At 45.9% G+C, this 13,991-nt stretch overlaps 1 protein-coding gene and 1 long non-coding RNA gene across 3 annotated transcripts in view; one reads left to right on the top strand and one right to left on the bottom strand.

Moving 5' to 3' along the window:
- PPP1R14C (protein phosphatase 1 regulatory inhibitor subunit 14C) overlaps positions 1-13,991 on the top strand; it is an 87,480-nt gene that overhangs the window by 24,867 nt on the left and 48,622 nt on the right. The window lies entirely within an intron of this gene.
- On the bottom strand, positions 397-13,269 carry LOC139080761 (uncharacterized). 2 transcript variants are annotated; one of them, XR_011535503.1, is made up of 4 exons: positions 13,126-13,268; positions 12,559-12,636; positions 5,132-5,485; positions 397-2,670 (listed from the first exon to the last, which is right to left on the bottom strand). It is a non-coding gene; the product is annotated as an uncharacterized lncRNA (long non-coding RNA). The 2 variants fall into 2 exon arrangements; XR_011535504.1 differs by lacking the exon at positions 397-2,670 and having other exon boundaries at positions 3,931-5,485; positions 13,126-13,269.

The following is a 13,991-nucleotide window of genomic DNA, read 5'->3' as shown; positions in this document are numbered from 1 at the left end:
ATCCTGTCCATCCTCCAACGCCCAGCTCAGATCCCATCTCCATGATGTTTCCCATTTTAGGCTGAAATCAATCTGCTTACTCAGCGCTTTGGTACTTATAAATCAATTAAAAATAAATGCTATAGTGTTGCTCAGCTGGCACTTTACAAATGCTGCCCTCGGTGTGGTTTCTTATGCACGTACATCCTAGCTTCCTCATTCGACTGTAACGCCCTAGATGGTAGAAACTTTGGTTTATAATATCTTGTGTCCTCCACAAAGTCCAGCAGATATTCCCTGTTCAGTAAGTATGTTTTAGATAAGTGTGATTTCCTGGAATATCATTTGATAATAAATAGAGAAGAGAGTGTTTCTTCTTTGGTCTCATTCTATCTGAAACAAGAGCTTGAACGTTGCTTTCGGTGCTGCTATGGTGTTTAATCCCTGTTGGCCAAATAATAAAACCAACAATAAGAATAGTAACTCACATAGTGCTCATTACATGCTGGGCTCTATTCTAAGGCCTTCCCCACACCAAGTCTTCATCTTCTTAACAAACCTTTGAGAGGGTGCAATCACTAGGCCCGTTTTAAAAGGGTGGAAACCAGACATGGAGAGGTGTGGTAACTCCCAGAGAGCCTCGAGCTGCTGGTGGAGCTGGAAAGATTGTCCCCTGTGGGCTGGGTCTCTCGGACCTGCTTCAGTTGGGCCTTTGCCAGCAGAGGCCACAGGCGGATACAGAGCTCACTCCTCTTTTTGTGAAGTCAGAGTGGTCATTCATGAAGGATACAGAACTTTGATGTGTTGAGCACATTTTGGGGAAAGTGAGTTCGTTGGCATCGTGAGCCTTCATAAATATTTAACCCTTTGCCCTTTATGACTGCTTAGTAATTTCCTTTGTAAAGTATTACTTGAACGATCAAGAGCAAATATACAGGCAAGCTCCAAGTGTGGAGATTGGGCGGGCGTTTCTAACTGCGAGAAAGGCGCTCTGACATTTCCTGGGGGGTGGTTCGGCACCCCCCAGGGCGGAGGGTAAGTAGTTACCAGATGCTAACTTTGTGTGCTTTCCCTGTTCAATGCTTAATCATTTTACAGCAGAATGTAACCGTAACACATGGCTTTTGACTCTGTTAGGTTGAAGGCTGGTGTTTTTCTCAGCAGAATTGGTTAAAATAAAACCTGGGTGTCATACGGTTGGCATGCTGTTGGGGAAATGCAGTTCGAACCACAAGCGCAGCATAACTGTGGTATTTTTAACTGCTATTTGGTTTGCCCAACTTAATTGCCACGGTAGGTCTTGAACTTTCCAAAGTTCTCTCTCTTCTAAAAAGATCTCTAAACCTGCCACACCTAAGTCACAGTTACTAAAGAATTCAGCACTCCACTGGGGGGTGTTTAGAACTGGACATGGCTTGTGTTCTTTTTCTTTTCTTCTAGGTTAATCCTTTGATCCATTACCTGGGTTTTTGGGGGAAGAGGTCCTCATGATTGGGTAAATAGGATGGACCCGGCTGGGTACCACTAGCTGAGGGGGTGTAGGTATAGGGGGCAGACCCATGGGATGCTTGTGGTCAGCCCTGCAGACTAGTCTGGCCAGGCCAGCCCTGGAGGCCATCTCTGGCTCCACAGGGGTGCCCTTGGCCTCCTTGAGTTACCAAGCCAGGAATTGCTCATAAAAATCAAACCTGACACAGGATGCCCACGGTACAATTTGTGTCTGGCTGCATTGGCAGTCACCTCTGTCCTGTTTCCTGCTTCAAGGCAATATCTTTCGCTTTAAACTGAACTTTCCCCTTGATTGTATGTCTTAGTGCCAAAGGGACAACAGGAAAACAACAGCCTGCTTCTGTCCATGCTAACTTATTTAAAATACCCAGAAGTTCAGGGCTCAGTAAATGCGAGAACGTCGTAGCTCCTTTGAAGGAACTGTTCTATGTCTAAACCGCGATCTGCTTCTTTCACTGATATTTTGGTGACTTCGTGGATTAGGGTCTCAAGAACCAGCAGCGCTTTTGTGATCATCTTCAACGAGTCCATGTTCAGACACATCCCTTTCAGATCTTAGAAGCGAGGTTCTCCTTTTGTCCTGTTGTTGGGGGTGAGGCCCATGGAAGGGCAGGTCCCTGGCGCTGCCACTGGTGTCTGGGTTTAGCAGACGACTTGAAGGAGTGGCTGATTCAGGAGAATGCTGTTCGCTGTGTGGGGGAACCCAAGGGCGAGGCATGGGTTTTATACTGACAGATGAGGCCGCTCAGGGAAGCGGGAACAAAGATGGATCAGAACAGCCAGTTATTTAAGGCAGATCGCACCTGGCAAGGGATCTGGCCTCCCCCATGTGTCAACTAGCCTGTCTCTGTCTACCTCCTGGCTTTCTATGGTCCTGACTCCATGTCCTGTTTGTTGCCTTCCCTTCACCAGAAATTCTAAGATCGTGTTTCCCAGCCTGCAAACTTGACCTAGTTCCTGACGGATGTCTTGCTGGATGGTCTTGTAGATGTTTTGACGCTGTACTGCCCTCTGGACAGGATTAAGCTTATCTTAACACTCAGCAGAAAGGGTGCAGGTCTTTCTGCCTATGTGGTGTGTCGGTAGGAAAGGGAATGAGCTGCTTCAAGAGCTGCATCTCGACGGTTCCAGAAGAAGCAGTAAGATATCCCACTTCTCTACCTGTTGTTTCTGTGAAGCGATCTGGGGAGCAGGGAGAAAATGAAGTGAGAGTTTGGGTCCAAATATGGGTCCCACTTAATGCAACTTTGGGCCAGGTTTATATCGGGAAGGGAACTATCTTGGTAGATAAGAAGTGACGATTCTTGCCCATGTGACCGAGGCCTGGACGCTGTCTGTTGACAGCAGAGCGGGTAGACACAGGGTCACATGTGGGGTGGCTGAGGGTGTGGAGCTTTTGGCCAAGGGCAGTGATTTCACGCTGAGCTGTGCCTTCTCCCCTTTCCTTTCTCTACCATGTCCCTCTCTTTCTCTCCCCGGTAGAGGGAGATAGAGGGCGGGCAGGGGAGAGTTACTTTAATCAGGCCAATTGGACCTGAATCAGAACCCCTGCACTGGAGCTGCCCGGTGACTGTCCGGTGAGTGTATGGGGACAGACCTCATCTCCAGGCCCTGTCTCTGTGAGAGGAAGACGGGCCTCTCTTTGCTGTCTGCGTCTTCCCTCTTTGCTGTGCTCTTAGCCCTGGTCGTGGTATAAATATTGTCCAATGCCTCATTGGTCTAATGTCTTATGTCGCTCTCGCTCATGAGTGTGCTTTCCACACATGGCTGAGTACTGGGATCATAATCTCCTAGAGGGCTTTGTGTATGTCTCCTGGTACCCCGGGGTGGCCCGTCACCACTGCCTGCAGATCCCATGGGTCTTTTGTACAGAGGCTTTGCGCCCTCCTGGTCTACCGCATCCTGTGATCAGAGTCTGGCACACACTGGAAAGGTTCGCAGTGACCTGTGTCCAGCCCACCTGGAAGCGGTAGCAGCAAGTCTGCAACTAAGGGTCCAGCTGGTCTGTCTGATACCCGACCCAAGTGGGAGGCTGGAGGAAACCCCAAGTGTGGGCAGAGGAGCGTGTCGGGAGGTCACGGGGACAGTGGAAGCCCTCTTTGGGCCGATGGAGAGGGGCAAGACCAGCTGGAGAACCTGGAGACTCTGGGCTACAATTGGAGGGGCCGGGGGTTATGGCAGGAGGAGATTTGCTGCTCTCCTAAGATGCACGATCAGCCCTTGGAGTTCAAGTCTTCAGTTTGAGTAAAGCCAATACGACCGACTTCTAGACCTACTGGAAGTATCCCCACCAAGGAGCTGACTGTGTGTCTAACCGCACAGTCACTGGTGCGTTAGTCTGACTGTTTTGTTTCCCTTTGCGTTTTCTTGGAATCGTTAAAGATAAAATTGCTCCTGGCTTTCAAGATTATCACGCTGATACAAACCACTGTACCAGAAATACTAAAGAGGGTCTTTATGCTATTGGTTATTGTGTTGCTATGAGTGGAAGTGATCATCTAAGATGCAGAGATAGCTGCCCTTGCTTTGTCTCCAACATCTTGACCTTGATGAGATGCGGAGGCATCAGCTATGGAAACGTGGATTTTCTAACCTCACAGGTGACTCATTTCTTCATCCACAGGGAAGGAGGAAAATGAGATCGTGTATCACTTGGATGACTGGCTCAAAAAGACAGAAGCTCTAGGCAAAGCGAGCTCTCCCGGGAGAGTCGCCAGCTGTGCTTGTGAGCTTTCTAGACTCTCTCTGGTACTATGAGTACAGATGTCCTTTTCAAAGCTCTGCTCTGCTTCCTGAAATACCCTCCCAACCCACTTCCTCCTGGGAGGAAGGGCGGCCTGAGCGTAGAGCCAGCGTGGGGAGGGCTGGGCAGGGGGTGCAGGGAGGGAAGACACTGCCAGCCACCAAAGGCTTCATCCTCACAGTGCAAGGAACAGGCTGCCAGGCGCGGAGAGTCCCAGTAAGTGTCTGGACTTGGGGGCCTGGCCACCCAGGCCTGTCTTTTTAAGTAGAAACTAACTGCAAAAATATGCATCTCATGTGAAATCTCTGTCATTGGTTCATGGGCTATTAAAAATAATTGGTATTACTCATGATGATGCTTTTATATATGTGAGATGAAACAACCTTATTATTTTTTAGGGTGGTTGTAATGAAACTGAAGACTAACATCTGCATGGAATGAGTGAGAAAAAGGAAGGTTGGAGTCCCAACTGGTGCCCCATACTGACTGCATGACCTTGGAGAAATTACTTAGCATCTCTGTTCTTCAGTTTGCTTATCTGTAGAATTGGGCGTAACAAAACGGCTGATGTGAGAATTAACTGAGGTGATTTGTGTAAGAAAGCGTTTAGCTGAAGAAACTGAGCCTCAGTTTCTTCATCTGTAAAATAGGGATATTAGTTTCACCTACAGGAAAGTGTTGTCGCGAGAGCTACACAGCATAGTGTTTGGGGGATGTGCCTGAGTGAAATGGAAGCACTTAGGAGTGTAGGGCTGGTTTCCTATTTCACCCAGCATAGCGCAAGGAACTCTGCACAGGTGACAGGTCGGGAAATCTCCTGAGCCTTCGGCCGCTTTCTCTGATGTAAATGTTGTCACAGCCGTGCAAGCCCTTCTTGGAAGAGTCATTTTAGGCATGTACCTGGAAGACCTCCCTCCGTCACTTCAGTGGGCGACACAGGAGAAGCAGTCTGTGCAAGCTCCTTGAGAGCACGTGACTGGAGATAAGAGCGACACCGGGTTTGGGACTGTCGCCAGTGTGGCCGGGTAGGTTGAGTGAAGCGTGAAAACCTGGGGTTTGCATTTGAAGGAAGCCTGGAGGCAGAGCCTGGATGCGGAGCTGTTCTTTTGGCGTGATGCGTTTTTGCTGCCCAGTGGTGACCCCGGACCATTTCCTCAGAGCTGAGAGGGGCTCTGCGTGCAATAAGAGATGACAGTGCCATTCTGCACCGCCCCAGAAAAATTAGTCCATGTCCACATTCTTCTCACAGTGCGTCTGAAATGAGGACAGAATGTCAAAGTTTAGGTTTAGTCGGGTGACAGGAAGGTAGAGAAACTATAGCTTCTCCCTTAGGAGCTAATGGTCAGATTTAAATTTAGTAGTAGGTGATGGATTTTTTTAAAAAGTGAAATCAAGTAGGCCTGTCTTCAGAAGTGCAATTTTTATCCCCCCCGTTTTGAGTCTTTATCGTTAAGCGGCTGACTGCTCCCTGGGAGGCCGGCTTTAGGAGATATTCTTGATCAGGATTGCCCTGCCCGGTGTGGAACTGAGCTCCACTCTGGGAGTTGTTAGTCTAGGCTACTCGTCATGGAGCGGGCAGTGGTGGGCATTTTCCCTTTCTTTCTGCTTTAAGATTCAGGTTGTCCTGAGAGAAGAAATGTTAACAGTGCGGTAGAATGTTTTTAAAATCTTGTCTTGAATATTTAATTGTTAATTATCAATGGTCTCTTCACTTTGACTCTATTTCCTGTTTCCCTGGGTATCTGACTTCTCAAACTAAAAAATGGTTTCTTGCACATAATGGTTTTCTTGCTTATACTTTAATTAGGAAAAATTTCACCTCTGAGCCTAGCCTTCTTGTTTGTTGCGATAATAAGATGCTTTGTCCTCGGCCTTAATGGTGCCACGCTGGAGAGCTGGGCCATGGAAGTTTGCTCAGAGTGTGTGTGCGCCATCTTTCTGATCAGCAGCACACTTTGCGGGCATCTTGTTTTTATTTCATTAATGTGACTTGATTTATTTTTGATTGGGGGCTAAGACAGGTTTTCTTTTTCATTGCTTCTCTGACTTGAGACTTGAAATAAAATTACTTTGTGCGGCAAATGGTTTGCATGATATTGATCCCCTTTGTCTTCTTCCAAAGCGAGACGAAGTGGGAAATAGGATGCTGGGTAGATGAAGGGTTAGTCGCTGGGCAGTGCTGAGCGACTCCAGCCAACTAGCTTGGGTGTAAACAATGTGAAAGGAAAAGAAAACTTCATCTTGTCATTTCACTAAAGTCAGTCATTTTCACCGAATTGCTTTACACGTATAGGACTTTAGGTTGTGGTCAGCAAGAGAAGACATTTAGTTAGCATGGTGGCCAAGGGCACACACTCTATGTCCAGACCTGCTGAGTTTGTATCTGGCTCCATCACTTCCAAGATGTGTACCTTGGGGCAAGTTATGCAACCTCTCTATTTTCCCAACTGTAAAATGGGGATACTAAAAGTGTATAGATACCTTATAGGGTCATCGTGAGGATTAGATGAAATGATTCGTGTAAGGTGCACAGTATAATAGAGCTTGTCACCAGTAAGCACGCCATCACTGTAGAAATCCATAAATACCCACTGAAAGCACAAATATTCTACTGGTTTTTAGATTATATCCTTCATGATTACTCTGATAACTTAGACTTATAACATTTGAAAGAGTGATTTTTTTTTTTAATGAGTTATCTTGGATTATTAGCAGGCAACTCTGGCTAATGTTAGTCATAAATTTCACTAAAATTTTCTATAGTACAGGTAGCCCTAAAATTATAACAAGGAAAATGAGTTTGTGAAAATGAGTTTATAAATCCAACTTTCACTCTTGATTGTGACAAGAAGGAAACAGAATGAAAAATAAAACATATTTTGTCTTAGGACGTCAGGGAAGTTCAGAGTTCAGAAAAATGCTTTCAAATGTCATAGTACATGAACAGTTATTACAAACCCACTGAGTGTTGGCTTTGTAGGGGAGGAAGACAATTCCTCTACCCTCTAGGTCCTTCTGGCTGGCCTAAGAATTAAATTGACATGAGGCAGAATAACAGGAAAAAACAAACACATTTAATAACATGAATACATGGGAGAAACCCAGGAAAACTGAGTAACTCGCCAAAATGGCCAAAGCCACCAACTTAAATACCGTCTTTAGTTAAAGACAAAGGAGGATGTTGGTAGTAGTGGTTTGGGACTTCAAAGGGGAGGAAGGCAATTTACATGGAGATGGAAAAGCAAATGTTTGGTAAAGAAATGTTTGCCGGGCCATCTATAGACAGTGTGACCCGAGTGAACTTTGATGAAAATGAGCCAGCAAGGTTTCTCCCAGTCTGTTACATCTGGAGTTATCTGCGGAGATAGCTCCTTCCTGGGTCAGGCCTTCTATCTGAAATCCTTTTAGGCAGTTAGAGGAGAGGTCAAAGTTTCTTTCTGAGTCTTTTGTTCTTAAAAATAATTAAACCAAACAGACACATTCTGGAGTGGCCAATTCAGATCCCCCCCAGTTTCTGCCTGAGTCATTAAACTGTGAAATTTCTCGAGATGAGTAAGTAAAATATAGGAAAGTTTCAAAGACTTGGGTAAAGTCTCACATTGATGCAAACATGTATCAGCCTCTTTTTTTAAGCATCTGAGAAAAGCAGGAGAGACTGCTGTGACGCAGTGCTCACTTTGTGACTGTTTGCACATTTCTCAAGTTTTGAGCTGTCCCCTGTGATGTCAGGTCAGTGATTCTTCTGGCTTCTTTGAAGTAGAGTTAGTTGTCAAAATTTAAGCCAGGAGGCCTGCCCGGTGGCGTAGTGGTTCAATACGTGTGCTCCGCTTCAGCAGCCCCAGCTTCACTGGTTCCGATCCTGGACACAGACATACACACTGCTCATCAAGCCGTGCCGCGGCAGCATCCCACAAGAACTAGCATGACTTGCAACTAGGGTATACAGGGGCTTTGGGGAGAAAAAAACTGAAAACCAAAAGAACTTCTTTCCCCCTGCAAAACTGGTTTAAAAATCAAACAAAAGAGCCTATTGAGCTGAATTGATCAGGTAAAATATCGTTTTCTTCTTTGACATAAATTGGCTCAGAAGTTCATGTCTGGGCTGTCTGGTGACTAATCTGCAGGTGTAGTCACACGTCCAAGAGCAGGAAACACTGGTGAACAGGGACCCAGGTTGCGTGTAATGTCCACAGATGAGCGGCTCAGCTTTTGGCCTGCCACATCTTTGAACTGAGGTGGCCCTTATGTGGCATGTGGAGGGGCTGTCTCACTCACTGACACCCCCTGATTTCTCTTGGGTGGGCACATCCAGGCACCTCCTGGTAAGTCCAGTGCCCAATCCCTTTGTCCCCTCCCCCACTACACCCTCCTTATGACCATACGCTGTGATCCGCCATTACTTACACTTTGGGGGCAGCATTTTTTAAGGATATTTTGAGCTGCTTTCTGCTAGAGCTATGGATAAGTGACCTCTGTTTTGCCCCCAGGGGGCCCTCACTCCGAGTTCATGTCTGCTTTCTCCATGGAATGAAAGGTTCCTTGGGAGCAGCCACAGCATCATTTATTCACGGTTTCATCCCAGAGTGTACAAGAGTACCTTGCACATGGCAGCCACCCTGAAAGATTTGTGAATGAGTTAATGAACGAATGAGTTTATGTCTTTGAGCAAACCAAATCTGGGCTTGCATGGCCTGGCTGAGATTCATGCAATCACGAATTTACATATTGACTTATCCATTGGGATGGGAATGACTAATTCCTGCTCGTAGCCTTGATACCCAGAGCTGGGCAGCCAGGACCTTCTCTTGGCCAGCCGTATCATCTGTTGTTGGCTCTTGGCTATCACATTCTGTTACAGATCTTTCCTTCTTTTAATTCCATATTATTATTAACCATACCTAATTTCTAATGTGTGTGTTCTCACTTCCCCGCCTCTCGGCTTAGCTGGGTTGCTTTGGGCAAGTTACTCAACTTCTTTCTGTATTGCTTTCCTTATCTATAAAGTGACAGCGATGGTACTGTCTCTCTATAGGGTGGTTGTGAGGAGGGAAGGAGTTAATGCGTGTGAAGTATTTAGAAAAGTGCCTAGCGATACTCCGCTCTGATCACTCCACTGTCATGTGCACGTGCAGAGCTGCTCCTGAGGCCCCGTGCCCTCTCTCCTTGACTCTTGGCCTTGCCAACTTCCTCACTGATTTCCTGACTTTGCTCAACTTGCCACAGGGACCCTCCTCACAGCAACTGTAGCAATTTTCCAGCAATAGGCCACTGTGTCCCCAGCTCTTGGCCGGTGGCTGACGCTGCATATCAATAAGAAACTGCTCATTAGAAGATGCTGGGGTCCCCAGCTTAGCCCTGCTGCTGGGTATGGGGCTCTGGGCTCCACAGACTAAAGGCTACTACTGCATAATCGTTCTGCAGCCTCCTGATCTGCAATAGGAACTTGATGATGGTTTATGATGCCAAGAGTCTGTGACAAATCAGCTCAGTGTATCGGTCAAAATAGGCTAGGGCATGTTGCAGTCAGTAGCGACGCCAAATTTCAGGGGCTCAAAGTACCAGTCATCTTTCTCACTCCTGCTGTGTCTCTGATGTTGGCTGACCTGGGAGTTCTGCTCCTCATTGTCACTCAGGGACCCAGGCCCACGAGGCTCCATCTAGACATGCGCTTCCTTGATTAGCAAGGTCAAAGGCCATGGGAGTCACCCATTGGCTCTTAAAGCTTCCACCGGGAATGGCACACATCACGACCACCTCCCAGTTTATTGGCCAAAGCAAGTCAGGCTCCGAGTCTAACTTCAGAGGGATAAACAAAGCACAGACCTACCCTGTGCCAGGAAAGAGCCACCAGAACATCTGTGACCAGGTAGAGACATCTTGCTGACAAATGGAATTCTGTCTAGTTGTCACTGTCACTCCTTGAAAAGATTATTCCTTGCCACATCTCCACCCTCGTTTTTAAAAAACCATTTTATTTAGTCAGGGAGAGAAGAGATTAATTCCAGGAAGCTTAACAAATGAGGTTTTCCTTTGTGATGATCTTCCAAAGCCTTCAGAAACAGGTTTCCATTCACCTGAAGGAAATGACTCTGCCGTCTGTCTGAGTAGCAAATGCCCCATGTAATTGAGAGCCAGGCCTCAAAGGGGAGTGTTTCTTGTGAAAAGCCCCTCAGGGGACTCAGTTACTTTATTGGACTTTCACCAGGCTCTCATATGTTCAGGGTTTATATGGCCTTTCATCCTGGCTTGTGCGTGGGCTTGTCATTGCACGGATAAGCTCCACGGCAGGTAAACCTGCTTTGATCATCTGCATCGGAAGTGGAAATAAACCTTGAGGGGGTAACCCCTGTGCTCAGCCAGGAGCTGGAGCTGGGGTTCTCTGGTTGTGTGGTAGAGTGGTTGGTTCGTAAACAAAATGGCGGCAGCTTGAGAGAAGGAGTGTTGCTTTAGAGAATTGGGGGAGAGCGAGGCCACCTGAGACAGCCAGTAGAGAGGCCCTCGCCCAGGCAGGCCTGGAAGGCCAAGACCTCAGCTAGCCTGAGGTAAACAGGAGGGGCACAGTCAGGAAATGATTACAGGCCAGCACAGCTGCCCCGAGGCTCAAGGCAAGACTGCAGACGGTGTGGTCAGACCAGGAGATCCTTCTGGGCCAAGTCAGAATTTTAAGTTTAGCCAGAAGCCATTGAAGTGAGTGGTCAGATCTGAATTTTTTTTTTTTTTACAATGACAAAAGTCTATTTAACAAAAAAATTCAATATGAAAATATGCATGGCCTGATTTTTATATCGTAGTAAAACAGGTGCTGTGGAGAGAGGACGCGTGGAGGCCATTGGCTTCTCTGGTGAACATAGTCATTGTTTATACTGGTTCTTAGGCTTCTGACATGGTGACGCTATCCCCTTGTCTTCCACCATCCAACGTTCTGTTGCCTGTTAGTTGCCATCGCCACACATTCATCTACGGCAGGATTCGTAAAGGCATCAACTCCCTAGGATGTTCCCTGGACACGCAGCCCACCATTTAATTTCAGCGTTAACTTCTCATCCATAAATTTTTTCATCTTGGGAGAGTGAGTTTTGCTCATGGTGTCCACTTGGCGAACTCAAAGATGCCTCGAAATGAAATTCCTTGGAATTTTCTTTTAAAGTTAAACTTGATTTATTTGTTATCTTTTATTTTTTACATGCTTGACTTCTTGGTATTGAAGCTGGGTACCTGAGGGTTGCTGTAAATATTCAATAAGAACATGATTACCCGTCCACCTTGTTCTCAAAACAGACACAGAGGAAAAGAAATTAATCTTCATAGTTTGCTTTCTAGTTTAACCTGAGGGGTGACTCAAGGGTCACAAGGATTTATGAGCTTGTTTTGCAGAAGAAAAAGACTGCCTTTAAAGAAGTGGCGATCACCAGATAACCAGCTGCCAGCTGCAGTTGATGCCCAGAAGTCTGGTTGCCCAAGGGCACATCTGGAGTGAAAGAAACATGATTTCCCCTTTGTTTCTCTGAAACTCTTCCTGCCAAGCCCCTTAGCTCTATAAAGACCCCCTGCTTTCTTCTCTTGTTAAGGCTGATTTGAGAGAACTTATCCTCCTGCCTTCGTATTTTGGCCAGTTCGAATAAACCTTTCCCCATCTCCAAGCACCACTTCTCAGCGATTGGCTTACTGCTCATCAGGCCCACAAACTTGAGATTAAGAGGTTCAATATCAGCATGATTTATGGCTCCACAGCTAATGACTTTCTGTAACATTTCTGCTTTAAACCTACAGTTATATTTTACCCTGAATAACCACATTTAAATCTGATCCTTTCCAATATTTTTCACCCACACAGAAAATTCAACAATGTGGAAAAACCGAAGTAGAATATTTATACTCTAACATAAATCAGTCACTATGGAGAGAGATCTGTTTGTTATCAGGGTTTATTTATATCATTAGGTGATTGCTACAGTTTGTTGTCTTGTCAAAATTTAGCTTTGTATGTATGCACTTAAAGCAGTAAGGGTTTCTAATTTAGAACAGATTAATCTACTTCAGATTTTGCTGTTTTTATGATGAGATAATCTATTTAGCTGAATCTTTCTTCTTTTGGTAATAGCTTAATTAGATGGTCAGACAGATATTTATACAACACATTCTAAGACTATAAATTTTGTTCCTTAATGGTTGAAGCAGATTAGAATTTTGCAAAAAAGACTCCTGTGGCTGCTGCATGGAGAGGGGGCTGGGTGGGCATGCCCAAGGTCAGGAGAGAGTTAGGAGGCAGGAGGGGGTCTAGGGCCTGGATCAATTTGTTAGCTATGGGATGAGGAAGGCGGACTTACCAGTGGATGGGTGTGCTGTCCAGCAGGAAGGCGACAGTGGTCATTTGCTGAACCCACTGTCCTGGTGGGCAGGCACCCCTGGGAAGTGAGAGGGGATGTCAGAAGCTTGGTTAGTGGTGAGTAGAACAATGGGAGCGACCTTCTTGTAAGGTGTTTTAATTACTCTTTGTTTGCCCGCCAAATTCCCCTTCCTGTGAGTTATTTTCTCTGGATATAACTGAAAGCAATCCTTGAGGGTCTGTGCAGTTCCTTTTTCCCTAAAGTGCCAAACCAAGGGTGATAACATTTAAACTCTTGAGTCCACTCCCCATCCCCTATCTTGTGCTTCGTAATATATTTCTTTTTCTTGACACAGGGCCAGCCCAGACAGAGGTCCTAATGCAATAGGGCAGATTGCAGTATTCTCTGATGACTTCGTTGACATCCTTATCCCATTTTTCATGGTCACTGTTATTAGATTTGAGGGAGACTCTGGTCTCTTGATTGGATAAGGAAGACACCTGGGTGTCCCTGATTGAATTTGGCAAACGTTCTGGTCTCCTTGTAGAGGACTGGGGAAATACCCACCTCGCATCTGCAATATATTATCAAACCATCTTTTATGCTGGCGAGATTTCTGGTGATGGCTAAGCTCATGTTGATGTAGACTGTTTTAGCTTTTCTTTCAGTCGGAACATTTTCTGACCACACATTCTAGGGCTGCTCCCATTTGGAGCCTTTAGAACCTTTCTTCAGATGGATATAGAATGCTTTATTATCAAGTGTTCCTCTGGGTAGGTTCAAAAGCCATAGACACCTTGACAACAACAAACACAGTTTGGAATCTTAATCCTGGTGTTACCAAACCAGGCTCATTTTGCCTGCCGCATGATATAATGATCACTGAGACGATGAGTTTGCAACAGAGAAAGGGTTTGTCCACAAGGTGGCCAAGAGAGGAGACAAGAGAACAAATCTCAAGTCTGCTTCCCTGAAAATGGGGATTAGGGATATTTTTGGGATAAAGAGGTAGTGTGGTCTGAAGTGAGGGGATAGATGATTGGAAGTAAGGAATCAATGATCTGCACAAGTGTAATCAAGTTTCATGGCACTTCATAGGATGCGTGTTCACAAAATGGCGACCTTAGCGTGATCTGAGGTTGGAGTTTTCAGCCTCCCGATGTCAAAGGGTCATCTTTCAGTCATCTGTGCAGGCCCAGTTGATGAGTCAGTGTGTCTTAACCAGTCTGAACTGGACAAGGAGTCAACACTCAGTTCCTAAAAACCTTAAGCACCCGTTACCATGTTGACCCAAGCCAGAGATGTCATCTATAGGGTGAGTTTAGTAATGGGTTATGTAACTACTTCTGCAAACAGACAACTGACTATAGTTAAAGCTAGTTGGCCCCTGGTTTCACTGGCTGGTTCTATACCAAATCCAACAGCTACCACCC

This window comes from Equus przewalskii, chromosome 32, assembly GCF_037783145.1.
Source record: "Equus przewalskii isolate Varuska chromosome 32, EquPr2, whole genome shotgun sequence".
NCBI classification, from domain to species: Eukaryota; Metazoa; Chordata; class Mammalia; order Perissodactyla; family Equidae; genus Equus; species Equus przewalskii.
The sequence above is the reverse complement of the archived record's forward strand: the minus strand, read 5'-3'. Positions and strand labels throughout refer to the sequence as shown.